Source organism: Phalangium opilio, unplaced genomic scaffold (genome assembly GCF_054372755.1).
Source record: "Phalangium opilio isolate 3A_F unplaced genomic scaffold, DU_Popi_V2 ptg000009l_1, whole genome shotgun sequence".
Taxonomy (NCBI): domain Eukaryota; kingdom Metazoa; phylum Arthropoda; class Arachnida; order Opiliones; family Phalangiidae; genus Phalangium; species Phalangium opilio.
Window position 1 is genome coordinate 10,032,823 of NW_028324146.1, and position 26,791 is coordinate 10,059,613.

At 38.5% G+C, this 26,791-nt stretch overlaps 3 long non-coding RNA genes across 4 annotated transcripts; 2 read left to right on the forward strand and 1 right to left on the reverse strand.

Annotated features, from left to right (window-relative positions):
• Window positions 1-20,624: 20,624 nt before the first annotated feature.
• On the reverse strand, window positions 20,625-22,198 carry LOC149713755 (uncharacterized). Its single transcript, XR_016369355.1, has 2 exons — window positions 20,931-22,198; window positions 20,625-20,855 (listed from the first exon to the last, which is right to left on the reverse strand). It is a non-coding gene; the product is annotated as an uncharacterized LOC149713755 (long non-coding RNA).
• Window positions 22,199-23,328: 1,130 nt separating this feature from the next.
• LOC149713756 (uncharacterized) lies at window positions 23,329-24,147 on the forward strand. The gene is made up of 2 exons (XR_016369357.1): window positions 23,329-23,841; window positions 23,917-24,147. It is a non-coding gene; the product is annotated as an uncharacterized LOC149713756 (long non-coding RNA).
• A 199-nt stretch (window positions 24,148-24,346) lies between these two features.
• LOC149713757 (uncharacterized) lies at window positions 24,347-26,001 on the forward strand. Of its 2 annotated transcripts, none has more exons than XR_016371500.1 (3): window positions 24,347-24,650; window positions 24,755-24,976; window positions 25,053-26,001. It is a non-coding gene; the product is annotated as an uncharacterized LOC149713757 (long non-coding RNA). The 2 variants fall into 2 exon arrangements; XR_016371501.1 differs by having other exon boundaries at window positions 25,059-26,001.
• Window positions 26,002-26,791: the final 790 nt, after the last annotated feature.

Genomic DNA, 26,791 nt, shown 5'->3' on the forward strand with positions numbered 1-26,791 from the left:
CAGGCATTGTCTATGTAAAACTTGGGACACAAGTCTTCCAGGTGGCACAAAAGGGAAACTTTACACAAATCGCGCAAGGTATGCTACCGGAAGCTTGGGAAAAAATACTAGGATTAATATATATCTTAAACTTACCTATTAAAAGCTCTACCTCTATTAATACTTGTAATCATAACAAACATTTTCGTCTGCTAGTGGGGCTAAAACGTGGATTTTGAAGTTCGCGTAACAACAGCATGCTGCAACCTACACTCTTATCTTTTGTACTTATCCTATTCGTAAGAAACCAGTTGTTCTGTGTACACTTATCACTATGAGTTTTTCCCATTTTCTTTAAAAATCCGAGATAATTTGCTGTTCCTAATCTTAAACAAACAACTTAAGTCTAAAAACCCGGAATAAACCGATTACCACTGCCATTTATTGCAGAAGCAGACGACTGCTTAGATTTCCGGGTTATAAGGTGGTAGGGGGAATCGGGATGGAGGGAATTGCTTCGTTTTCCCTCTAGGTGGCGTAGAACCTTAAATTTTTCTTGTACAATGGTGATTACCCGTGGTCTTATTATGAGTTCACGCTTACGGGTGGTTTGATATGCTTATGTTTCAAATTACTTTGCCAGGCTGAAATTTTTCTTTAACGATACGCTACCTCTTCCAATTTTCATTTGCTTTTTTAATAAATTTTGATTTATCATCTATATAATAGGTTGTAGAGAGCTGATCGATTTAATAAAGCGAGTTCAAAAGCTTGAAGAAGCAACGTTGCCAGAAGTTGAAATCCTTAAATCGCAATCGATGTCGAATTCTAGGATGCTTGATAAAATTGTGGTAGAAAAAAATCCACAAAGCTCTTAACTCGAAATTGATCATCTCAATTTACCCCTTGATTCTGAAGAATCTTTAAAGAACTTCGAAGAGTTTATAGCAGATAAAAAACCAATTAACAGTGGTGAGTATAGTTCTATATACAATAAAAACGGCTTCATTTATGTATAAGCAATGATTTTACTGTCTTACAGATTTCATTTCTTGGTGGTTTAGGGGGGGAAAAGCGTAGGGGATGGAACTAGAAGAGTTTTGTCTACCCTTTTTAAAGACAATCTTGCTCAACAGTATAGTTGGCAAGGTCATGGGAAGCTGCCCTTCAAAGTTTTAATGGCGAAAGATATAGTAATTAGAAAGTATTAAACTGTACTCTTAACACAACCCGACCAATTATACCTACTTAATTTTGACTTTGGGGATTTTGTAAACCGGTGATTATGGCTTAGGCATTTGTCAAAACAGTAAGAATATTTTTTGATGTTTCCAATTTGAGGATTATGTCCAGCGAGAGAGAATATTTCCAATTGTAAAGTTTATCAAAAAAAAACCTCCTATACTCTTAGGCTTAAAGGGATAATGAAATAGAAAACATTTTTAATGTGCATAAAAACATGACTTTATCAATATATAATCAATTATAAAAGTTGTGATTTTAGCTCGCTAAGCCTATAACTACATTTTTGCAGAAAGTTCTGCAGATGTAAATTGCTTTAAAAAAATTTATTGCAGCCATGGCTTAATTGAACGTACAAGTACTCCCTCTTTTCTCCGGTCAAGGTTTAGCCCGCTTGAAACCTCGTTAAACTTAACTTCAGCGTTATTTATGGAATTAATTCATGAAGATTTAAGCCGATTTCATAATTTAATTCCAAAAATAACGCTGAAATTGAGTTTAACGGGGGGTGAAGGGTGCTGAACCTTGTCCGAGGAAGAGAGTGAGTTCAAATCATTTTCGGCGGCCCCTGATTGGTCGCAATAAGTTCCGTTATTTAAAGAAATTTGCATCTTCAGAATTTTCTACAATATGGAATTTGGCTTAGGGAGCTAAAGTCTCAATTTTAGAAATAGATTATATATCGATAAATTTTAGAGAAGTTATATTTGATGTTTTATGCATATCTATAACTTTTCTAATTCATTATCCTTTTAATTAACTAGAAAAACCCTGCAATCGTTAAGCCTAACTAGAAAACCCTCCAATCGTTAAGCCTAACTAGAAAAAAAACCTCCAATCGTTAAGCCTAACTAAAAAAAACCTCCAATCGTTAAGCCTAACCAGAAAAAAACCTCCAATCGTTAAGCCCAACCATCCCAGATGAGCTTATAATAATATAATGTATGCCTGCTAGCTTAATTAAAAACGATCAAACTCGAAAAATCTTCAACCTGCTATTTATCTAATCCATATAAATTTACCTTGAAGGTGCTGTTCGTTCAAATTACAATTTCAAGAAGGCACAGGAGAACGAAATCGAAAATGTAATAAAGGAGTGTTTGAAACAGGCACGTAACAGGCTCAACAAACAAAAAAGGCAATAATAAAAATTAAAATGGAAATGACTGCAAAAATAAATTTTGAAACCACAATTTATGGCTCCAGTATTATTTAAAATGTAATATTTAAACTAATATAAGACGCTGTTTGGGCACGTGATGGTACGAAGTTTGGGCACGTGATGGTACGAGGTTTGGACACGTGAATTTACGATGTTTGGAGACGTGAAAGTCCGATGATGGGACACGTGAAAGTCCGATGTTAGGACACGTGAAATTCCGATGATAGGACACGTGAAAGTATGATGTGCATACACGTGAAAGTATGATGTTCGGGAACGTGCAATATTGAAGTTTTTACACGTGAATCTATGTTTTTTGAACATGTGAAGAATACGTTTATACGGTGTTATTAAACACGTAAAAAAAGGTGACATAGCAAACGTTATTATCACGTTTTTGGTTCACGTTATTTCAAATAGCCCTAGATCACGTGTAGCACACGTGGTTGTGCTACCTGGGTACTCTCCGAATTCTGAAACTACAACATGAAGCCGTAGAACGCTAAGCTCAAACTCGTAACGTTGACAACCTGCAACTTACTCTTCTGGCTTCGTGGGGTTTTGATGGAAGCACTGCACAATCCCAATACAAGCAAAGGTTCGACAGCTTAGACGAACTATCGGACGCTGCCTTATTTGTTACAACCGTGATTCCGTTTCGCCTTTCCTCAAGTGCGGGCCACGTTTTGTGGAATAACCCCTCTCCACAGTCTGTTCGATTTTGTAGGCCACTAGGATACAATTTGCCAAAGAATCGAAACAATTAATTTTAGATGAAAAGTATTGGGTTGAACATCAGATTGCAACGCTTCAACCGCTGACGTCAAGACCATCAAATCATCTAAATGTTACCATTGACTATAGTCTCTACTTAACGGTAATTGATGGGAAAGTCCTAAGTATAAGATCTGGAGCAACGTCACAGCAATCCTGCTCGATTTGCGGTGCCACACCAACACAATTCAACAAACTAAACCTTGAAGCAATTCGTACAACGGATGCGCAGCAACCTATTTACGGTATTAGTCCCCTTCATGCTTGGATTAGGTTTTTTGAATTCTGTCTTCATTTGGGCTATCGCAACGTTGAAGGCTTGAAAACATGGCGAATCAAAGGGGGTGCGAATAATGCACTTTTCATCCAAAGGAAGAAACATATCCAGGGTTTGATTTGGGAAAAATTAGCTCTTCGAGTAGACTTCCCAAATCCAAAAGGTGCGGGAACAAGCAACGACGGAAATACAGCAAGAGCTTTCTCTCCAGAAAACCAGGATATGTTCGCAGAAATACTTGGTTTAGAGAAGTGGTTAGTACCAAAGTTACACGTCAACCTTTGCGTCATATCATCATCTCATCCAATTGAACCATCAAAATTTTGGCAGTACTGTCGAAAGCTGGCCGAAAGGTATGTTGCTTCTTACCAATGGTTCTATATGGCTGTCACTGTTCATAAGATTCTCATTCATGGAGAAGATATTATCAAGACATCCGCCCTGCCAGTAGGGATGTTGAGTGAGCAAGCGGGTGAATCAAGAAATAAACATTATCGGCGCGATAAGGAACTTCACGCGCGAAAGACAACTCGAAAGGACAATGTGAGAGATATGTTTGGACGAGCCCTTTATTCTTCTGATCCTATTGTTTCGGAGTATTCTTTGACTAGATAAACGTAACTCTTTACCTCTTCCGAAAGAAGCAATTGGTCTTCTCCAAGAACCGGATATTCATGAAACCTGCATTCATACTGAAATAGTACGCTTAGAAGAACATGAAATAGAAGATTTAAGCTTAGTTCCCACTTGACCGAAAACACGACGGAAACACTGCGTAAGTACCTCTGCGGTAAAACATCTACCGCAGAACGCGACCGAAACAGCTTTCGGTCGGACAGAATTGGTGTTCTATTTTTAACGCAGAGGCCGACGTAAAATTATTTTAATAACCAATCAAAATTCGTTTGGTGATGACGTTCATTTTGACGTCATGGGTATCTCCGTTTTATAGTAGAGATCGCTATTCGCGAGTCGCCATTTTATTTTACTATTTGTGCCGCGTTGGAAGGGAATGTTGAGAAGGGAAAGAATTTTTAATTCTCCGGTATGTTGTGAACTAGAGATTTTGAAACGTTAATTTGTTCGGGTTAATTTGCCGCCGCGCTCCGCTAGTACGAATATATTTTCCTTAAAATGCCACCAAGAAGAAACACGTCGAAGGCCAAGGCCCAAGCTGTTCGAGTTCCCACTCCAAGCCCAACTCCTACTGCCTTAATTGCTCCAAAGGACACAATGACAAAAAAACGTTTGTCTATAAACAAAGAACTATTTATAGAAGAAGTACGAAAATATGAATATTTGTACGATTTAAAACATCAGTTTTATAAAGATACGCTTATGAAAGAACGAAGATGGTTTGCGATAGGGACGATGTTTTACATAACAAGTAATTAGTACAATTCTAATTAATGCCTTAAGCTGGAGTCGTTGGTTGTTACTGAATTATGATTGTGGTTCAATTTAGGTATAGAAGCTTACAATGTTTGGCGAGCTATCAGAGATCGGTACCGAAAAGAAAAAAATAAAGTTCATACAATGAAAAGCGGTGCTGCGGCCGATGAAATTGTCACACCAAAATGGCACTTGTATCCAGTTCTAGACAGCTTTTTAAGGCAACGATGGAACCTCGACAGTAAGGAAGACCTTATTTTAGCCAATTTAAACTTCTAAATTAATTATTTTACAGAACATGTACCAATGGAGATTCAGTGACGGAGCCAGGAGATATGTTTTCAGGTGGTGGTGCCGAGGAATCAGTGTCAATCGGTGACGGTGCTATGGCCGATTTTCTGTTAAAAAGTTTAAGCAATGAAACCGAGTAGGTTTCAAATATAAGAATTTAAATTTCATAGCATAGTATTAATTTAATACCCAATTTTAAGACAGGGAAATATTTTCTGATGAAGATGACGATGATAATTGTACTTTATCGCAACTTAAAGAGAAATCGGATACAAGCAGTGTGAATCCGGCTCTAATCAAAAGAAGTCATTTAGATGCTTCTACCAGCATTAGTAGTTCTTCTGTAACTTCAACCAAGAATGAATCAGATACTTTAGATTTTTACCCCCTAAAAAAGTCAGAACCAAGAAAAGGAAAAAGAGCGATATCGATGAAACCTTTCATAAAATGTTGGATATATCCGAAAAAACATTGATGTCTCAGTTATCAGTTTCAACACAACAAGTTGAAAAGGATGAAGTATTTCACTATTTTAGTAGCCTTATGGGGAGGTTTCGAAATTTAGAGAAAAAATAACAAAGAGAGGCTAGACACAAAATAGAAGAATTATTCTATTTATTGGAAGATTAATTGTAAATGAAAAATAATCTGTAATTTTGACCAATTTTTGTTGTGAAATTTTAAAATGATAATTATCCTACAAGATAATAATTAGTTCAAAAATGAAATCCATTTTCCATTTTAAAATATTCAATTTTAATAAATCATTAAAACGTTTCCATATCATAAAATTATCCTCTTAATTCTTTCAATTTGCCAAGGAACACTGCCTTCGTTGCCTAGGTAATGAGCTAATGTATCCCTCAAATTACCTACATTTATACTATGCCTGTTAGCGTGGAATAAGTTACCACAATCAACAATAGCACTGTCAGGTCCAGCTTCAGTTCTCCACTCTCCTGGTTTAATAGTACCATCCTGAGCTTCACGATCGAGGAAATTACTGTTTCGTATATATTTTACTTCTTTTTTTTCAATAGATCTTTTGATATGATGTAGTTATGAACACAAACTGTTGCTTTAATAATGCCATCAATATTTTCGGGTTTGCCTTGAATGGTAGTGTGGAAAATTCTCCATCTTGCAACAAGGATTCCGAATGCATTTTCTATTACTCTACGTGCACGACAAAGCCGGTAATTAAAAATTCGTTGTAAGAAAGTCAATCCTCTTCTAGAGTATGGACGCATAATATTTGGGCTCAAAGGAAAGGCTTCATCAGAAGCGATAAAATAGGGGAATATTTGGTTAGAGTTAGGAAGAAGTGATGGTGCCGGTAGCGAAGCTTGTCCAGCCTTAAGGTTTTTCCCAAATGATGAATTTGAAAACACGCCACCATCACTTTGACTTCCGTAAGCTCCGATATCCACCATAAGAAACCGATAGTCAGAATCACACATAGCCATAAGCACAATACTAAAAGTTCCTTTGTAGTTGTAAAATTGTGAGCCACTGTTTGGGGGACACTGAATATTTACATGTTTTCCGTCGAGAGCGCCAATACAATGAGGAAGCTGCCAATTTCTCTCAAAAGCATCACTCACGGATCTCCATTCTGCACTTGTGTTAGGCTTTTTTAGATAAATAGGAGAAAGTGCTATCCATATGGCTTTACAAGTTTCATTTATTATTTTCGAAACCGTGCTTTTTCCAAGTCTATATGCGAATGATAAGCTAACTTGCATGTCACCGCTGGCAAGATATCTGTTTATTGATCACAGTTGTTAATAAATTTGGATTAAGTTTAAAAAGTGTTGACTAACCGTAAAGTTAAAGATAGTTTCTCCTCTGGGCCAACTGATTTTCTAAACCTCGAATCTGGCTTAAAGATTAAAGGTCTAACGAGTCCTTGCAACTCATCAAATTCACATTTGTTCATTCTAAAAAATCTAGGCCACAAAAATTATTAAATATCAATTAATTCACGAAATATAAACCACAATATCTTACCTAAAGTGACTTTCTGGGTCATTGAACCTCATTTCATTAATTAAATTTGCTTGAAATCCCTGGGCACACCTTCGCTTAAAAATATCTTTGACCCAAAACCTTCTCCGTCCGATATTATTGTACTGCTTGTACATAAGGTATGTAAACAATGTGCAGTTTAATACACATAAAGTACGAATTATATCGGGATTAATCTTTTCCGCAAGGTTGTCCATATTTAAACTTTACAAAAAAGTAACAAATATCAAATATAGGCAAGTTTAACAATGATAAAGAAGATACACTACCTTAACGCTAATCAGTACCCTCGAATCTCGACTAATAGATACTTGCACGCTTTGATGTTCCAAAATGTAAAAAAGCTTTATTATACAATTGTTGAGTATTAAACAAACCAAATTACTAACCCTGTACATGAAAAATTCACAACTGAAACTCAAAAGTCTCAACAATAAGCAATAACAAATCAAAACCGAGGCTTAGGAAACAATCAAGATATAGCAAGAGCAGACGATGTCTAATTTCTTGAAGAGACGTCATCCCCCACGTGATTAGCGGACGCCCGCGCTTTTCGGTCGTATGTGTGAACCAAACTAAAATCTTGCCGTCGAAGGCCTGCGTCATTTTTTAACCGCAGCGCTAAAGTTTTCGGTCGTTATTTTCGGTCAAGTGGGAACCTAGCTTTACTTGTCCACTAACACCAGTGTAAGAGTAGAAGCGTAAAATCTAGTGACTTAGGCATTCTTACAGTAAATTAATTCTTGGTACTACACACCGACTCTTCATCTCGTTTTGTTGTACTTAATATAGAATGACTTCGCTAGGGTATCATGGAGTTCCAGTTGTATTAGCTATTTTATTTAGTTTAAATATAATGCCAAAGGGAAAACATGCTAAGGGCAAACATTCGGCAACGTAATTTGTCTGAGTGTTGGGCTCTAAATCAATCAGCCCAAACGTTTTGATTTACATTTTCAAAATTTTCAGCTAGGTGTGGCTATATAACCAAACCTAGTGCTTGCGATTGGGTTTTGTCTGTCTCTGTGTGTGAAACCGATTAAAGAACGTTCGGCCATCACAAAAAAACAACATGTTAGATATAATCAAACCACTAATTTCGCTCTTTTTGGACGTAAAGTTTAAAACGAAGCACCTTTCTCTTAGTAACATGGCTGAATCTATGAGGCTTCACCTTAAATGAACGCTCTAATGTTATGATCAATATTCTGTCCGCATAATGGAGTTATTTTCCCAGTTTTCGTTGCTCTTAACAACCGAATATGAAATATTGAGCTCTGTCCATAACATTTTCATACCCAATAGTTTCGGCCTCAAAGCTGCAGATACAAATTGGTGCAAAAATTGAAAGAAGAAAATGAATTTCATTCACAATACAATGGAATATAATTTAATATTAAAAAATCAATTATTCACTTTAGTCAAATTGCGAATTTAGAATATAGTTCGAAAACAACAAGCGAGTGAGCACTTAACGTAAATGAGTTGGCTATGGATTACTCAGTTTCAAACGTCCGGAGAAACACTGGCCTTTAAAATTTTTAAATATTATTTAATAACCAACTATGTATATTTCTTATAATGTTTTTCGCATGTTATGTTGATTACATAGACGTGAAAGAGTGTCAGATCGGTTAGCGTAACAAATGGAATTGAGTGGGCAAGACTTAGCTAATGGGGACAACTGCTACAAACGAAATACCGTATTAGTCATCGCAGATAGAAGATTTTTCGCCTTTATTAGTGGAAGGGGGGCTACGGGTCTTCATTGTCTACTTTGGCACCATTTTGATTGCAACAGTCGCCGCCATTTGCGAAGCCTTGTCCACTCGATTTTATCATAAGTTGATCATATTACAGCTCCTTATAAGTACTGGACGATATAACATCGCGGTGCACCAGCATTTTCTTCCAGCACTGAAAGGAAAAGGGTATATGCGAAACGCAGCGGCTAATTTGTGAACTAAACAAGAGGAATGATGTTGGCGCGAAAGAAATTTTTAATAAGAAGGACAAAAAATCGAAACCAAGTGGTAAACAATGAGATAAGGTTTGAGTGAGCAGAGCGTGGATCGAAGAAAGTTGTTCCATGCCTAGTGTTGGGTCGTGAGGATCGTACTTGTATTTCACCTTATTTTCGCGATTTTAAAATAAATCACGGTCAATTGGTGAATTAAGTTACCAAGCGCCTACCAATTGTGAATTAAGTTTCCAAGCGCCTACCAATTGTGAATTAAGTTACCAAGCGCCTACCAATTGTGAATTAAGTTTCCAAGCGCCTACCAATTGTGAATTAAGTTTCCAAGCGCCTACCAATTGTGAATTAAGTTTCCAAGCGCCTACCAATTGTGAATTAATTTTGCAAGCGCCTACCAATTGTGAATTAAGTTTCCAAGCGCCCCACAATGGTGACATAAGTTTCCAAGCGCCTACAAATTGTGGATAAAGTTTCCAAGCGCCTACCAATTGTGAATTAAGTTTCCAAGCGCCTACCAATTGTGAATTAGTTTCCAAGCGCCTACCAATTGTGAATAAAGTTTCCAAGCGCCTACCAATTGTGAATAAAGTTTCCAAGCGCCTACCAATTGTGAATTAAGTTTCCAAGCGCCTACCAATTGTGAATAAAGTTTCCAAGCGCCTACCAATTGTGAATTAAGTTTCCAAGCGTCTACCAATGGTGAATTAAGTTACCAAGGGCCTACCAATTGTGTGTTTAGTTGTATTGTATGCCCAATAAGTGCAGGTGTCTATTCAGCCGGCAGTGTCCAGTGAGGAGACTGGTGACCAGCCTAATTTTGCTTTTGGTGAGGGCAAGCAGTTCCTTTGCCCTAGTGTTAGAAGGACCCGGGACAAACTCCTTGGCTTGTCTCTGCCCATCCATGTCAAGCCAGAGCTGCAGTTGAAGTGCAGACATCCGGCAGTGAATCCTATGGCGAATGATGCCATGGGGGATGGGAATCACAGGCTCAGGTCCGAAGAACTTCGCCTCAGCCCCCCTTTTGGCATACATATCAGCCCTCTCATTGCCCAGGTATCCGCAGTGTCCTGGCACCCACAGCAATTGAACCTTGTTGCGGGCAGCCAGAGAACACAGCAAATCCAGACAACTGAGGACTAGTCTTGAGTCAACAAGGCACTGATCCAGTGCCATGAGGGCGGCCTGACTATCCGAATAAATCTGAATCGTCCGTCCGCGGTAATTTTTATTGATGCAGAAATCCGCACATAAACAAATGGCCATGATTTCCGCTTGAAAAACACTGGCAAAGTTGCCTAGGCTCTCGTAAAAACCAAACTTCTTGGTCAAGTAGTAGACCCCGGCACCAGCTCCAGAGTCCGTCTTCGAGCCGTCCGTGAACCAGACGGTCTCCCCCCCAGTTCCAAGGACTGGGGTGGTCTCCCAATCAGTTTCGACTAGGAAAGTGCATGCTGAAGGGCTTGTCAAAATGATATGATACAATAGACTTGTCTGAGACCATCGCAAGTGATGGCTCGAGACTGCTGTACTCACTGAAGAGCTTAGTGTGACTGAAGTCCCAGTGCTTGGGCTTCCACCAGCCGTGGTTGTTGAGCCTACAGGCTCCCATAATAGCTTCCTCCTCAATAAAGAGGTGGAGTGGAAGCATATTCAGAAGGATCTCCAGAGATTCTGTGGGGGTAGTCCTCATGGACCCCGTGATGCCGATGCACGCCAGCCTTTGAAGCTTGCGTAGTTCCTCTTGGGCTGTTTTAAGGCGAACCCTGGACCACCAGACAAGAGCTCCGTAGGAGACCACCAGCCTGATGATTCTAGTATGAATCCAGTTCACGGCACTGGGGCTTAAGCCCCAGGATTTGCTGACTGAACTTCTTATACGCCAGAATAGTATTTTGGCCTTCTTGATGCTAAGATCAAGATGGGATTTCCAAGTAAGCTTGGCATCAAAGGTCACGCCAAGGTATTTTACCTCGGTGGACTTCTTCAAAACCTGTCCAAAGAAGGAAATATCATTGAAGAGGTCATTGGTCCTCTTCCGAGTAAACGGTATAAGGACAGTCTTGTTGGGATTGACGGTGAGGTTAACTTCCCTACACCATTCCGCAACAACATGCAAGGCAGTTTTCATCAGTGCAGCGATCGTTGCAGGGAACTTCCCCCTAACAATCACTGCTATGTCATCCGCATAGCCAAAGCAGTGACACCTCCCCTCCCCGAGTCGACCCAGCAGCTCATCCACCACCAGGCACCAAAGAAGAGGGGAAAGAACCCCTCCCTGTGGATAGCCACGGTCGGTGGAGATCTCCAGGGATTCCCCGAGAAGAGACGCCGTCACCCTGCGATTCGTGAGCATGGAGTGTATCCTACGACACAAAGTGTCGTCAATACCAAACCGCTCCGCAGCGCGAAGAATAACTTCACTAGAGATCCTATCAATGGCTCCCTCAATATCAAGGAAGATGGCTAAAGACATCTCCTTGAACTCGATGGCCCTGTCAAGGCAGTTCAAAATGCCATGGAGCGCCGTCTCCGTAGATTTGCCTTTTTGATAGGCAAACTGAGCAGTGGACAGGGGAGTATGGGAGAGAATTCCATCCCGCAAATACCTGTCCACCAATTTCTCTAAAATCTTTAGGAAGAAAGAGGTAAGACAGATGGGTCTAAATGCCTTGGCCTCAAGATAGCTCGTCTTCCCAGGTTTGGGAATAAAGATAACCTTCGCGCGCTTCCAGATATCCGGAATATGCGCCAGAGCAATGCAGGCCCTGAATATCCTGCACAAATAGGGGCCAATGGCGTCTATACCTTCCTGAAGGAGGGCAGGAAAGACGCCATCTGGGCCAGGGGACTTATAGGGCTGAAACGAGTTGACAGCCCACTTAAGTCTGGGGTATGTAACTATCTTATTGGCATAGCCCCAGTCCGCCCTGTGTGCTCTCCGAAAGTACACGGGGTGAGCATCGGTGCATGTGAGGACAAAACCTTGGAGTACGGAAAGTGTACCTTAAGCATATACTTTAGGGTATCAGTCCCTGACTTGGTAAACTCACCTTCTGCCACCTTAATGGTGCTGAGCTGGTGAGTGTTATCATGAGTCAGGATCTTCATGATCTTGGCAGTAGCGGGGGCATCGGAGATACTACCGCAAAAGTCCCTCCAAGAGTTCCTCTTAGCCTCCCGGATGGCTTTATTGTACTTGTTGAGGGTCTGTCTATAAATAGTCCAGTACCCAGTCCTCTAGGCTCTATTATAGAGTTTACGAGTGAGCTTGCGAAGCCTGCCAAGTTCCGTATTCCACCAAGGAACGAGCCTTGGCCGGCTGGCAGGCTTCGCTGGACAGTTATGGTGGTAGGAATTGATAATGGCCTGTTGCATGAGATCAACAGCCAAATCAAATTCCAGCACCGAGGTAAGTTTAGGAGCATTACCTCTGAGTAGGAGGCAAAGTTCCTCTCTGTAGCCGGACCAATCGGTCCGACGGGGGTTGCGCAGTTCCGTCTTAACCGAAGTTGACTTGACTGCGACCGAGAAGCAGATGTGCCTATGGTCTGAGAGAGATGGTTCATCAGACACATGCCAGTTAGATACCGACAGACTGATATTATCTGTGGCAAGGGTGACATCAATGACCTCCTTTCTGTTAGAGGTAACGAAGGTTGGTTCATTGTGCTTGTCGAAAATATGCAGGTTCGTACCGACCAGATATTCAAGCGGTTCATCACCACGTTTGTTGCAGTCGCTGCTGCCCCACGTGACATGATGAGCATTGGCATCACAGCCTAGAATGAGCCTGTCCCCCTGCCGCTCACAGTGGTCGACAAGAGCGGCAACCTCCTGTGGTGGGGGGGGGGAGTCCGTGGCATCATGTGTAAAGTAAGCAGACGCTATGACAAGGCCAGTTGCCTGTCCAAAAGAGGAGGGCAATACCCTAATCACAGCAGTATCCCTAGTGAGGTAGTTCGGAAGCGGAAGGGTATCGAGACCCTTCCTTGTCAGAGCACACGCCCTGGGGTTGAGTGAGGTAAAATCATAAGTAATGTTACCTACATTCTTTAAACCAAGGATTTTACCATTATGGATCCAAGGTTCCTGAATGAGGGCCACGTCCAGGCCCTCTAAGGCAAACCTCCGACATAGGACTGCCGAGGCTGCTTGGCAGTGATGCAGGTTGATCTGGATCACCTTAATGCTCATGCCACAGAAAGAGAGACGGCCTTAGCCACTACTTGGCAGCAGCTTGGAGTCCCGATCCAGGACCGGTATCTCCTTTGCCACCGCCAGCAGCAGCCCCGGCCTCCATCTCCATCCTAGTGTCAGGAGCGGAAGACCTCTCGGTATCAGAGTCCTTCAAGAAGTCGGACTCTGTCCCGAGGTCTATGTCCGAGCCATCTGGAAAGGATGGCTATAAGTTAATTCCAGCAATGTTTGCTGCCAGCTCCCCACTCACGCTGGCTGCGGTATTGCCTTCATCATCAGAAGCCTCAGAGACCTTCTGAAGAGGGTCCTGTGGTGCGTTCAGGACCTTGAAAGTCCCGACATCAACACCAGTGAGACCCTCAAAGACGGCCTCCTTGATGGCCTCCATGGAGGAGCCATCAATTAGGAATATCCAGCGTCTGGTGCTCTTCTCATCGAACGACTTCAGGCACCGCCAACAGTCGGTCAGAAACCTTCCGTTGTAGGCCTTTAGTCGCCGGAGAAGAGCCGCCGGATCAGTGGTACGACGGTCCTTGGTACGGAAGGACACCTTGAACGGCTTCGGGAGCTCACAGGCTTTCATCACTGAAAGCCGTGTTCCCCCTATGGCACGCTCATTATGGTGCAGCACCTTCACGAGCCATTCACCGGTCGCATAATCTCCACATGAATAGATCATGGCCCCAGCCATGATGTGGAAATTTAGGGGACGCGGCAGCGAGCTTCCCGAGGAGAGCTCAGCGTCCAGTGCGTCAAGTATAGCGGCCTGGATGGGAACAACATCCGCATCCGTGACCGCATTAGTAGGATAGCCATCTTTAACGATGGCCATCTTGACAATGCTGGCGACGTCGCAGTAAGACTTAGTCTTCTTTGGCGCCGCCGCTTGTGAGCTAGGCGAGGGATCAGAGTCCTCTGTCCTAGCTCTCTTCCCAGAAAAGATGGTAGCTTCTCTTGCATCAGGCGTAGAGTCCGTACCCGAGACGTTACTCTCAGCACCCGAAGGTACAGGAGTCCCATCTCGGCCCGTATCTCTTGCACCCAGTGCAGAGTTCTGGCCACCTTGTAGGTCTGGTTTTCTTCGGCGGTTGGCCTATCGCCTCCTATTAGTCTCACTCAACTTGGTAGAACCCAGTTGAGGGACAGGAAGCGATTTTTGGCTTTCCGCCGATTGAGGGTGGGTGCTGACGGAGGCAGCAGCTCGCCCAGAAGCAGGATGGGAGTTGCCTCCTTCCCTGAGAGAAGGCTGGGTACCGGCAGAGCCGGCTCCATGCCCAGGTTTGTTTTTAGTTTTAGTTTTAGTTGTAGTTTCCATAAAGGTCCCACGAGTAATGAGGCAAGTAAGAGGTCACCACCCGGTAGTCCTCATCCCGGGTGGAAGGCTAATTACAACGGGGTTTCGCCTGGTACCCCGAGTGGATCGTTCGAGATACCGTAGTTTGACTTCCCCGGTACCACACAGCCCTCAGCACGATACCTGCACACCTTGGCTTGGGAAGGGCGCGTATCAACTCAGCCCACAAAACGCTGTGGTTAGCCAGCTCTCACCACCGAGGAGGTGTGATACAACGCACTGTTGAGGACCCAAGCTGGCGGCCGCGCAGGCGAAAAGAACGACGGAGCAGCAAAGCAAGGGGGGGGGAGAAAGCGCGCCATACAGCTTGCGTCCCCAACTTCGTGTTTAGTTACCAAGCGCCTACCAGTGGTGAATTAAGCTACCAAGCGCCTGCCAATGGCTAATTAAGTCATCAAGCGCCCACTAAGGGTGAAATAAGTTACCAAGCGCTAACAATGGTGAATTTAGTTACCAAACGAATATCAATGGTGAATTTAGTTACTAAGCACCTGCCAATGGTGAATTTAGTTACCAAGCACTTATCAATGTTGAATTAACCTACCAAGCGCCTACCAATGGCGAATTAAGTTACCAAGCGCCTACCAATGACGAATTAAGTTACCAAGCGCCTAGCAAGGGTGAATTTAGTTACCAAGCGCCTACCAATGGCGAATTAAGTTACCAAGCGCCTAGCAAGGGTAAATTTAGTGGTAACTTCCCATTGCGCAGAATTCCATTAGACCGAATCCTGCAAATGTTTTTAATGAATTTAGCCCAACGGCAGGTTTTGTATTTACAATTGAAACGACACTATTTGTCGAAAACAGCGACCCCAAAAATGCTATGTAGTTTAATTTCTATTAATGTCGTTTTTAAATGACAGTGTTTTAAATACATTTTTACTGACATGGAAGCGCCACTATTTGGTTAAGCTAGGTTAGTAATATTTTATAAATCACTTGACAATGTTACGCCTTTTCCAAAATATTGATGTTTGTTTTCATTGACTTCTCAAATAATATGCCTTTTCCAAAAAATTTCTGTTAAGTTGGGTTTGGTTAGGAGGACGTCTCTTCCTCTTTGGAGCGGTTTTACACTTCAAGTATATTAAAACGGCTGGCTTAAAGTATTTTCATGATGAATATACATATAAAAGTAAATAAATATAAGAAATTCGTTTTATTATGTCATATTTTGCTGATTTATTACTATTTTGTTCTTACAATCCTTAGTTTTAAAATAATTACTTAGAAAATGTTTGGATCTAGTGTTTATTTTACGTAGGCCTTAAATTGTTTTAAGTTAATTTAATTTTTATACTCTTTTTCGTTTTCGCCAATTTAATATTTCTCATTTCGATAGAGATACTTTGAAGGTTATAAAGGAAGGAAAATAGTTTCACTGTAATTTTGGTGTTCAAAGTAATAGCTTTACTATGTTTAATTACCGAAAAATATGTTAAAGCTTACATTAGGGCCATTAGGCTAAATAAAGCCATACCATTATTATACATCGAACCTAAACCTATGCCAAAATAGCATAAAAATGTGGGGCTTTGGACATTACCTGTAACAATTTTGACAAATCGCTATCGTCCTTACTGTACAACGTAACCAAGAGTTAAGAGAACAAAGGATAATAAACATGAAAAAGAAAAATTATGTTTACAAAGTTCTTCCTAAATATGCGCCTCTTCCCAGTGGGCCAGTGAAGGTCTAGAGCTCCCTAAGAGAGTAGTACGCCAGTATGAGCAACAAAGATGGCGGCCACTGTTAAGGCGGGGGGAGCCTAGTTTCTACGTTTTCTCTCTTTTTTTGGGGGAGGAATACCTGTCAATCTTTGATTTTGTATGCGTAAAGATTTTTTTTTGTAAGCTTAAAGGTAGGAACGAATTTATAAAGACCATAATATAAAGTGTGAAATATTTATTTCGCAAGAACGATGACAACTAATTTGTGTTAATAAAAATGTCTGCAGACAAAGCCCCAGTCAATTAAAATATATACAATTGTACAAATTTAAAATTATTTAATGTAACCATAAGGTGCTGTAGTATAATCGGGGAAAACGCGAACTTTATCCACGACCACCTGATATGTTTTGGTCTGTTCTATCGTAATTAAAGTTTTTCGCATACTTTGGAAGTATTGATAGTTTCCACAATGTGGTTAAGTGATTTGTAATGGCCGGCCGGTATATTATGTAGATGGTAGCTTTCGTAGCTGGTCAGTTTCCCATCTTTTCGTTCAACAAGGTCGGTTACGTCACATTCCTTGGGGTTTTTAAATTTTTTAGAGCTACTTTCTTCAACTAAATCTTCAAGTGTTTTTCTCTTGCTCGCCTTCCTCTTAATATATATATATATATATATATATACAAACAAATAAATTTTTTCAAATTTAAATTCAATTAAGATAACCGTATGGTGTGGTAGTATAATCGGAGAAAACTCTGACTTTGTCGACGACTACTTGATATATTTTTGTTTGATCTATTGTAATGAGGGTATGATTAGGCAGGCGACGTATTTGGGGGCCAATGGGTACTTGGATAGAATACCGCCTTGTTTAGTCTCTAAAATTACTAACATTATTAAAGTTAAAGGATTCTACTTAAACACATCTACTGAAAATTATGTTAATTTTGATATCCTGAAAAAATTATTAGGGGTGAACAACCAGGGGAAACCTGAAATAAACGCTGTACAGGTACCCATTGGACCCCAAATACGACGGCTACCCAATCATACTTTAATTACGATAGAACAGACCAAAACATATCAGGTGGTCGTAGATAAAGTTCGCGTTTTCCCCGATTATACTACAGCACCTTATGGTTACATTAAATAATTTTAAATTTGTAAAATTGTATATATTTTAATTGACTGGTGGTTTGTTTGCTGACTTTTCTATTAACACAAATTAGTCTTCATTGTTCTTGTGAGATAAATATTTCTCACCTTATATTATGGTCTTTATAAATTTAATCTTACATTTAAGCATACAAAATCAAATATTGACAGGTGTTCCTCCAAAAAAAAAGAGAGAAAACGCAAAAACTAGGCTCCCCCGCCTTAACAGTGGCCGCCATCTTTGTGGGTTTTCCAGGTTTTTCGTCACGAATCCCATCTTGCCCAGACCGTTTTGAACAGAATTAGGGACTCATTTGCTCAATCTCATATTCAACCACCTACTCCACAACCAAATCTCAACAATCAACTGTAAGTGAAAACACCGAATAACTTTATCATACCTTCAAAGTCAAAACTAAAGATCTCGAAAAATTAGTTTTAGAACTCTACGCGAGAAAACGACTTAACGCGTTGTATATCAAAGAACAACTTAATGCCTTGCGTAAGATTTAAAAATAATATCTCACGCGGTAATCTAAAACACGATCTCCGACATTGGTGGACATTCTTTGCGACAGGTCTTTACGGCTTGAAAGGTGATGACCTAATCATCTTTATCGAGAGATTTTCTTGGAAGCCTGGGGTTGATATTTAGCCTGAGGGTATATTGACTGATGCTTATTTTATTGTCCTTTCTTCAATTGGCTACATACCAGGTGGTTTAGGACCTTAAAAGGGGGCGTGGCTAAACCATTTGTATTGTTATCAATGGAATCTGTATTTGGAGTGATTTATGACTCACACAAACGTGTTAAGACATTCCATCGGCTTTTTTATTTACACGTAACCATGTTCAGACGTTCTATGGTAGATCGTGAAAGATAGGCTTATGCTATTTTAGGCTTATTCTATGGTAGATCCTGGTAGGCCTATATGCTGTATTAGTTCTTGAAAGATAGGCTTTTGCTAGGTATATTCTTTGGTAAATGCTGACAGAATATAGTCTTATGCTAGGTTATTCTATGTTAGATCCTAAAGAAAGATAGGCTTCTGCTAAGTTATTCTATGTTAGATCAGGAATGATTGGTCTATGCTAGGTTATTCTATGCTAGATCCTGAAACACAGGCTTATGCTAGGTTATTCTAGTTGTATAGGTTGAAGAATCAGAGTTTGATTACTAACGGTTTTTCATACGATTACTACTAAAATACATATGAATATTGATTAAAATACTGGCATTTATATAAAACTACCTAAAAGACACGATTTTTACCCTGCACAAGTGTCTTATTAGAAATTAATACTGAATTCCATACGAATATTACTAAACTACAAGGGATTTATATAAAATACATGCAAAAGTTATAGCTGAATTCTGGCTAAAATACACATGAATATTTATTAAAATACTGGCATTTCCTTAATACTACCTAAAAAACACCAATTTTACCATACACTAGTGGCTTATTATAAACTAATGCTGAATTTCATACAAATGATACTAAATTACAAGGGATTTATATACATTACATGCAAAAGATATAGCTGACTACTACTAAAATACACATGAATATTTATTAAAATATTGGCATTTCCTTAATACTACCTAAAAAACACCAATTTTACCATACACTAGTGGCTTATTATAAACTAATGCTGAATTTCATACAAATGATACTAAATTACAAGGGATTTATATACATTACATGCAAAAGTTATAGCTGACTACTACTAAAATACACATGAATATTTATTAAAATATTGGCATTTCCTTAATACTACCTAAAAAACACCAATTTTACCATACACTAGTGGCTTATTATAAACTAATGCTGAATTTCATACAAATGATACTAAATTACAAGGGATTTATATACATTACATGCAAAAATTATAGCTGACTACTACTAAAATACACATGAATATTGATTAAAATACTGGCATTTATATAATCCTCCCAAAAAAAAACAATTTTACCCTGCACTAACGAATACGGAATTTCATACGAATATTACTAAACTACAAGGGATTTATATAAAATACATGCAAAAGTTATAGCTGAATACAGGCTAAAATACACATGAATATGGATTAAAATACAAACATTGTTATAATGCAAAGTGAAACATACCCTTTTTTATGAAGCAAAAGTTGATTTATATTAACTATGATGCTTCCACAATTCTATTTCATCTCGAAAGTCACTGCTGTACCTGATTTAAATCTCTGGTGAATCATCTTTCCAATTGTAACACGGGCACAAGTCCTTAATTCGGTATTTAAACTCACCGCACAGAGTACAAAAGTTTCGCTCGTCAAGAAGATGTCTTCGCTTTTTTTGGGTCGACATACGGATAAGGTTTTTAGACTGAACTAAAACACAACGTCTGAAGTGCGCACAATCACGTGATGTGCAGAAATAATTTAATTGGCCGCAGTCAGGCACGTCTTTTAAAGTCCCATCACAATGAGGGCAGTGTAGATGACTCGTAGGTGGCATGGGGACATACCCTAGTTTTTTGAGGTTTCCATGAACATTTTCGGCCATACCGAAAGAGACGTGGTCAGATGAATGAAATATACCGGAATATTGCTTATTATGCTAAAAAACTTACCGATCTGAACATTTCAGAGTAAAGTATACACGAATATGGCTAGACCGTTTCATATGTTTTCTATTTAGCACACATTTTAAGGGACATTTTTACAAAAAAAGAATTACATATTACGTAAGGTGCATCGGAGGAAACACGGGTTTGTCACCTGTGAAGCGTTGTTTGCGAGGCCCAAATTGATTACATTTAATACAATTAAAATCGAGGGACGTTTCGTCAATGCAGTCTTCGCAGACCGAGATGCTAACGCATAAGATGGCTTGATGCTCGAGTATCTACCCGTTATACGAAGGTATTTACTACCCCCCCCCCGCAAACCAATTTTTTGAGATGTTTACCCCCAATAAACCCCCCCATCTGTGACGTATGCATTAGCTTTGAAAATATTCTTATTTTAATTAAAGAGGACCATTATAAAAAATGTACATTATACAAACTAACAATTACGAAAACCGTTCTCCTTTATGATCTATTATTTTGTATGCCAATAAGAAATCCATATTTAAATGCAATAAACTTAACTTTAATTTTTTAAATTTTACACTATTAGCATAAAATTTATACTGTCCTAGTTCTGGTATACGAAATCAGCGTATTAAAGGCACTTTTCCAATGCTCACGGACGATGACGGGCTAACGTGTTTCTTTGATGATCATAGAGACAGGTGACACGTGTCTCACCTTCTATATCCATGGCCTTTGGACAATCCACGTCATTCAAATTTATGACTTCTTTATTTAAAATATTAAAAAGAAAGAAACATTTTTGATTACCCTTGCAATATATACGGTCTGCGAACCGGGTACCTAACATGAGACAGCGACGAAGATTATGATAAGGCGTTTCTCCTCATCCAAATGAGATTCCGTGTAAATTTCTGGTGATGTAGCTATTGAGTCGTTGTGTAGACGAAGGAAGCGTAGATTGACTATAAGGCGGTAAAAATGTCCATAACACTATTTCTGGAAGTTTAGTAACAGTAGCACAACTTAGTTCTTTAACTATCAGATCGCCTGCGAGGTTCCATTTTTCGTCCTTCCCGTGTAGATACTCAAAGTCAACTAGTACAGATTTCATGTTATCTAGAAGGTAGTTTCCTAAATGATGATTCTCCAAATGGTTGGAGTGCGGTTTATATACTTTTCAAAGTCCTTTCACTAAGTATATTAGCTATAGAATATAAATCACATGACGGAGGGGGGTGGCATGCTGAAACACGTATGACAATAGCTCTTAAGAGGTCCAATCGTTGTCCAAAAATTGACAGTAGGTATAACAATAGAACTGTGTTTTCGACAGAAGGTTAAAAATGCAGAGACAACAATCTCTTTTTAATGTCAGGCGGTCAAACATTCTCCACAAAAGGTATATTGACAGATGTCTTAAAAGGGGATGTAAAGGTAAATAATGAGCCCTTGGCTAAAATTATTAGACAGATAATTATAGTTTTGTTGAACCCATGTACCCTTAAAGCATTAACGTCTGAAGTACTGTACCAAGAATGCGTACGAGATCTTAGATAAATCTTCAAACGTTTCTTTGTGATATTGTGTATACTAGTTTTTAGGTAACGTTTCAAAAACTTTAACGTAAGAATACGCCTACAGTCAAACCATTCAGCAGTGAGAAAAAATAGGCATTTCAACGTTTCTTATTGTATTGTGCATACTAGATTTAGCTAAGGTTTCAAAAACTGACATAAAAATACGCCTACAATCAAACCATACAATTCAACAAAAGGATTAATTATAACAAAGGAATTGATGCGTCATTCCATTAGTGGGTTTTACGACAGTAAACTTTGGTCTCCGAAGATGCATTGTTAAGAAAAAATTTCTTCAATCAATCAAATATTGACAGGTCTATTGAAATGCTAGGAGTAATAGACAAATAGGTCAAGATTACTATTGTATAATTTATTTACTGGTAAACTATTATGGAGTCAAGTACAAAAAAGTCGTCAAGAATACGTCAGATCTTGGAGATTAACCCTCCAAAAACTACTTATTGTATTATTTATTTTATTGATTTTAGGGGTACTGGAATTCCTTAATCTCTGGTTTCTGAACGTTGACATAAAAATACGCTTACAGTCTAACAATAGAGTAATTCGCAAAGCACCAAGGACGAAGGCATCTTCATTTATAGTATTTATAATAAAAGAATTTAGCTTGAATAAGAAAAATATATCGTTGAATTGTTCAATCAAATATTGACAGGCCTATTTTTTTAAAAAAATGGGTGAGTAATCCATAGGAATATAATCAACAGGGAAGGGGGAAAAGTATTGGATAAATAAGATGATCGTATAGTTGTTCAATTTATCTATCCATAGATCACTAGGTAGAGTAGGATGGAAGCACCTTACGTATAACCAAAGGAGAAAATGTAATAGATAATAGCTAGGCATCCTAAAATACAATGGAACTGAAGGGTGGAGAAGCCGAGAAGATATATTCAGCAGGGGGAAGGTGTGGAGGATGTTCGACAAATAAGATCTAACCATAGATTAATAGGTTGAATTGTAGAATGACGATCCCTTAAGTATAACACAAGGAGAAAATGTATTAGACAAATCACAAAATGTTATTGTTTCGTGTATTCTGTTATATAACCATTTATAAAATCAATATCAGTTATAAAAGTATACAAAAACATTTTTTGATAATTTTTTTAAACTTTAATTTTTTATAATTTTTTTCTTAACTTTAATTTAAACTTTTTTCCTTAACTTTATTTTAAACTTTTTTCATTTCTTTTCTTAACTTTTTTTTAAACTAATTTTTTAACAAAATACTTTTCAAACACATCTGCACAGATTTTTTCAGGTTTTTAGTACTTTTTTCCTTTTTTAAACATTGTAATAACTATCAAAGACTTTCGTTGTTGAATATAACGATAATCTTTATTAAAGTGTATTAAATATGCAAATTTATTATAATATCGCCAATCTAAAAGAACATATTCTTAAAGATAGTGTAAAATTATCAAATTTGCAGGAGGAAAAAATGGTGAAGAAGGGCAAGTGTATTATCCCTCCCTCTACAGAGGGAGGGATAACCGCCTTCAACCTGAAGTCGGACTTGCCCTTCTTCACCATTTTTTCCTCCTGCAAATTTGATAATTTTACACTATCTTTAAGACATCTGTCAATATACCTTTTGTGGAGAATGTTTGACCGCCTGACATTAAAAAGAGATTGTTGTCTCTGCATTTTTAACCTTCTGTCGAAAACACAGTTCTATTGTTATACCTACTGTCAATTTTTGGACAACGATTGGACCTCTTAAGAGCTATTGTCATACGTGTTTCAGCATGCCACCCCCCTCCGTCATGTGATTTATATTCTATAGCTAATATACTTAGTGAAAGGACTTTGAAAAGTATATAAACCGCACTCCAACCATTTGGAGAATCATCATTTAGGAAACTACCTTCTAGATAACATGAAATCTGTACTAGTTGACTTTGAGTATCTACACGGGAAGGACGAAAAATGGAACCTCGCAGGCGATCTGATAGTTAAAGAACTAAGTTGTGCTACTGTTACTAAACTTCCAGAAATAGTGTTATGGACATTTTTACCGCCTTATAGTCAATCTACGCTTCCTTCGTCTACACAACGACTCAATAGCTACATCACCAGAAATTTACACGGAATCTCATTTGGATGAGGAGAAACGCCTTATCATAATCTTCGTCGCTGTCTCATGTTAGGTACCCGGTTCGCAGACCGTATATATTGCAAGGGTAATCAAAAATGTTTCTTTCTTTTTAATATTTTAAATAAAGAAGTCATAAATTTGAATGACGTGGATTGTCCAAAGGCCATGGATATAGAAGGTGAGACACGTGTCACCTGTCTCTATGATCATCAAAGAAACACGTTAGCCCGTCATCGTCCGTGAGCATTGGAAAAGTGCCTTTAATACGCTGATTTCGTATACCAGAACTAGGACAGTATAAATTTTATGCTAATAGTGTAAAATTTAAAAAATTAAAGTTAAGTTTATTGCATTTAAATATGGATTTCTTATTGGCATACAAAATAATAGATCATAAAGGAGAACGGTTTTCGTAATTGTTAGTTTGTATAATGTACATTTTTTATAATGGTCCTCTTTAATTAAAATAAGAATATTTTCAAAGCTAATGCATACGTCACAGATGGGGGGGGGTTTATTGGGGGTAAACATCTCAAAAAATTGGTTTGCGGGGGGGGGGTAGTAAATACCTTCGTATAACGGGTAGATACTCGAGCATCAAGCCATCTTATGCGTTAGCATCTCGGTCTGCGAAGACTGCATTGACGAAACGTCCCTCGATTTTAATTGTATTAAATGTAATCAATTTGGGCCTCGCAAACAACGCTTCACAGGTGACAAACCCGTGTTTCCTCCGATGCACCTTACGTAATATGTAATTCTTTTTTTGTAAAAATGTCCCTTAAAATGTGTGCTAAATAGAAAACATATGAAACGGTCTAGCCATATTCGTGTATACTTTACTCTGAAATGTTCAGATCGGTAAGTTTTTTAGCATAATAAGCAATATTCCGGTATATTTCATTCATCTGACCACGTCTCTTTCGGTATGGCCGAAAATGTTCATGGAAACCTCAAAAAACTAGGGTATGTCCCCATGCCACGTACGAGTCATCTACACTGCCCTCATTGTGATGGGACTTTAAAAGACGTGCCTGACTGCGGCCAATTAAATTATTTCTGCACATCACGTGATTGTGCGCACTTCAGACGTTGTGTTTTAGTTCAGTCTAAAAACCTTATCCGTATGTCGACCCAAAAAAAGCGAAGACATCTTCTTGACGAGCGAAACTTTTGTACTCTGTGCGGTGAGTTTAAATACCGAATTAGGGACTTGTGCCCGTGTTACAATTGGAAAGATGATTCACCAGAGATTTAAATCAGGTACAGCAGTGACTTTCGAGATGAAATAGAATTGTGGAAGCATCATAGTTAATATAAATCAACTTTTGCTTCATAAAAAAGGGTATGTTTCACTTTGCATTATAACAATGTTTGTATTTTAATCCATATTCATGTGTATTTTAGCCTGTATTCAGCTATAACTTTTGCATGTATTTTATATAAATCCCTTGTAGTTTAGTAATATTCGTATGAAATTCCGTATTCGTTAGTGCAGGGTAAAATTGTTTTTTTTTTGGGAGGATTATATAAATGCCAGTATTTTAATCAATATTCATGTGTATTTTAGTAGTAGTCAGCTATAATTTTTGCATGTAATGTATATAAATCCCTTGTAATTTAGTATCATTTGTATGAAATTCAGCATTAGTTTATAATAAGCCACTAGTGTATGGTAAAATTGGTGTTTTTTAGGTAGTATTAAGGAAATGCCAATATTTTAATAAATATTCATGTGTATTTTAGTAGTAGTCAGCTATAACTTTTGCATGTAATGTATATAAATCCCTTGTAATTTAGTATCATTTGTATGAAATTCAGCATTAGTTTATAATAAGCCACTAGTGTATGGTAAAATTGGTGTTTTTTAGGTAGTATTAAGGAAATGCCAATATTTTAATAAATATTCATGTGTATTTTAGTAGTAGTCAGCTATAACTTTTGCATGTAATGTATATAAATCCCTTGTAATTTAGTATCATTTGTATGAAATTCAGCATTAGTTTATAATAAGCCACTAGTGTATGGTAAAATTGGTGTTTTTTAGGTAGTATTAAGGAAATGCCAGTATTTTAATAAATATTCATGTGTATTTTAGCCAGAATTCAGCTATAACTTTTGCATGTATTTTATATAAATCCCTTGTAGTTTAGTAATATTCGTATGGAATTCAGTATTAATTTCTAATAAGACACTTGTGCAGGGTAAAAATCGTGTCTTTTAGGTAGCTTTATATAAATGCCAGTATTTTAATCAATATTCATGTGTATTTTAGTAGTAATCGTATGAAAAACCGTTAGTAATCAAACTCTGATTCTTCAACCTATACAACTAGAATAACCTAGCATAAGCCTGTGTTTCAGGATCTAGCATAGAATAACCTAGCATAGACCAATCATTCCTGATCTAACATAGAATAACTTAGCAGAAGCCTATCTTTCTTTAGGATCTAACATAGAATAACCTAGCATAAGACTATATTTTGTCAGCATTTACCAAAGAATATACCTAGCAAAAGCCTATCTTTCAAGAACTAATACAGCATATAGGCCTACCAGGATCTACCATAGAATAAGCCTAAAATAGCATAAGCCTATCTTTCACGATCTACCATAGAACGTCTGAACATGGTTACGTGTAAATAAAAAAGCCGATGGAATGTCTTAACACGTTTGTGTGAGTCATAAATCACTCCAAATACAGATTCCATTGATAACAATACAAATGGTTTAGCCACGCCCCCTTTTAAGGTCCTAAACCACCTGGTATGTAGCCAATTGAAGAAAGGACAATAAAATAAGCATCAGTCAATATACCCTCAGGCTAAATATCAACCCCAGGCTTCCAAGAAAATCTCTCGATAAAGATGATTAGGTCATCACCTTTCAAGCCGTAAAGACCTGTCGCAAAGAATGTCCACCAATGTCGGAGATCGTGTTTTAGATTACCGCGTGAGATATTATTTTTAAATCTTACGCAAGGCATTAAGTTGTTCTTTGATA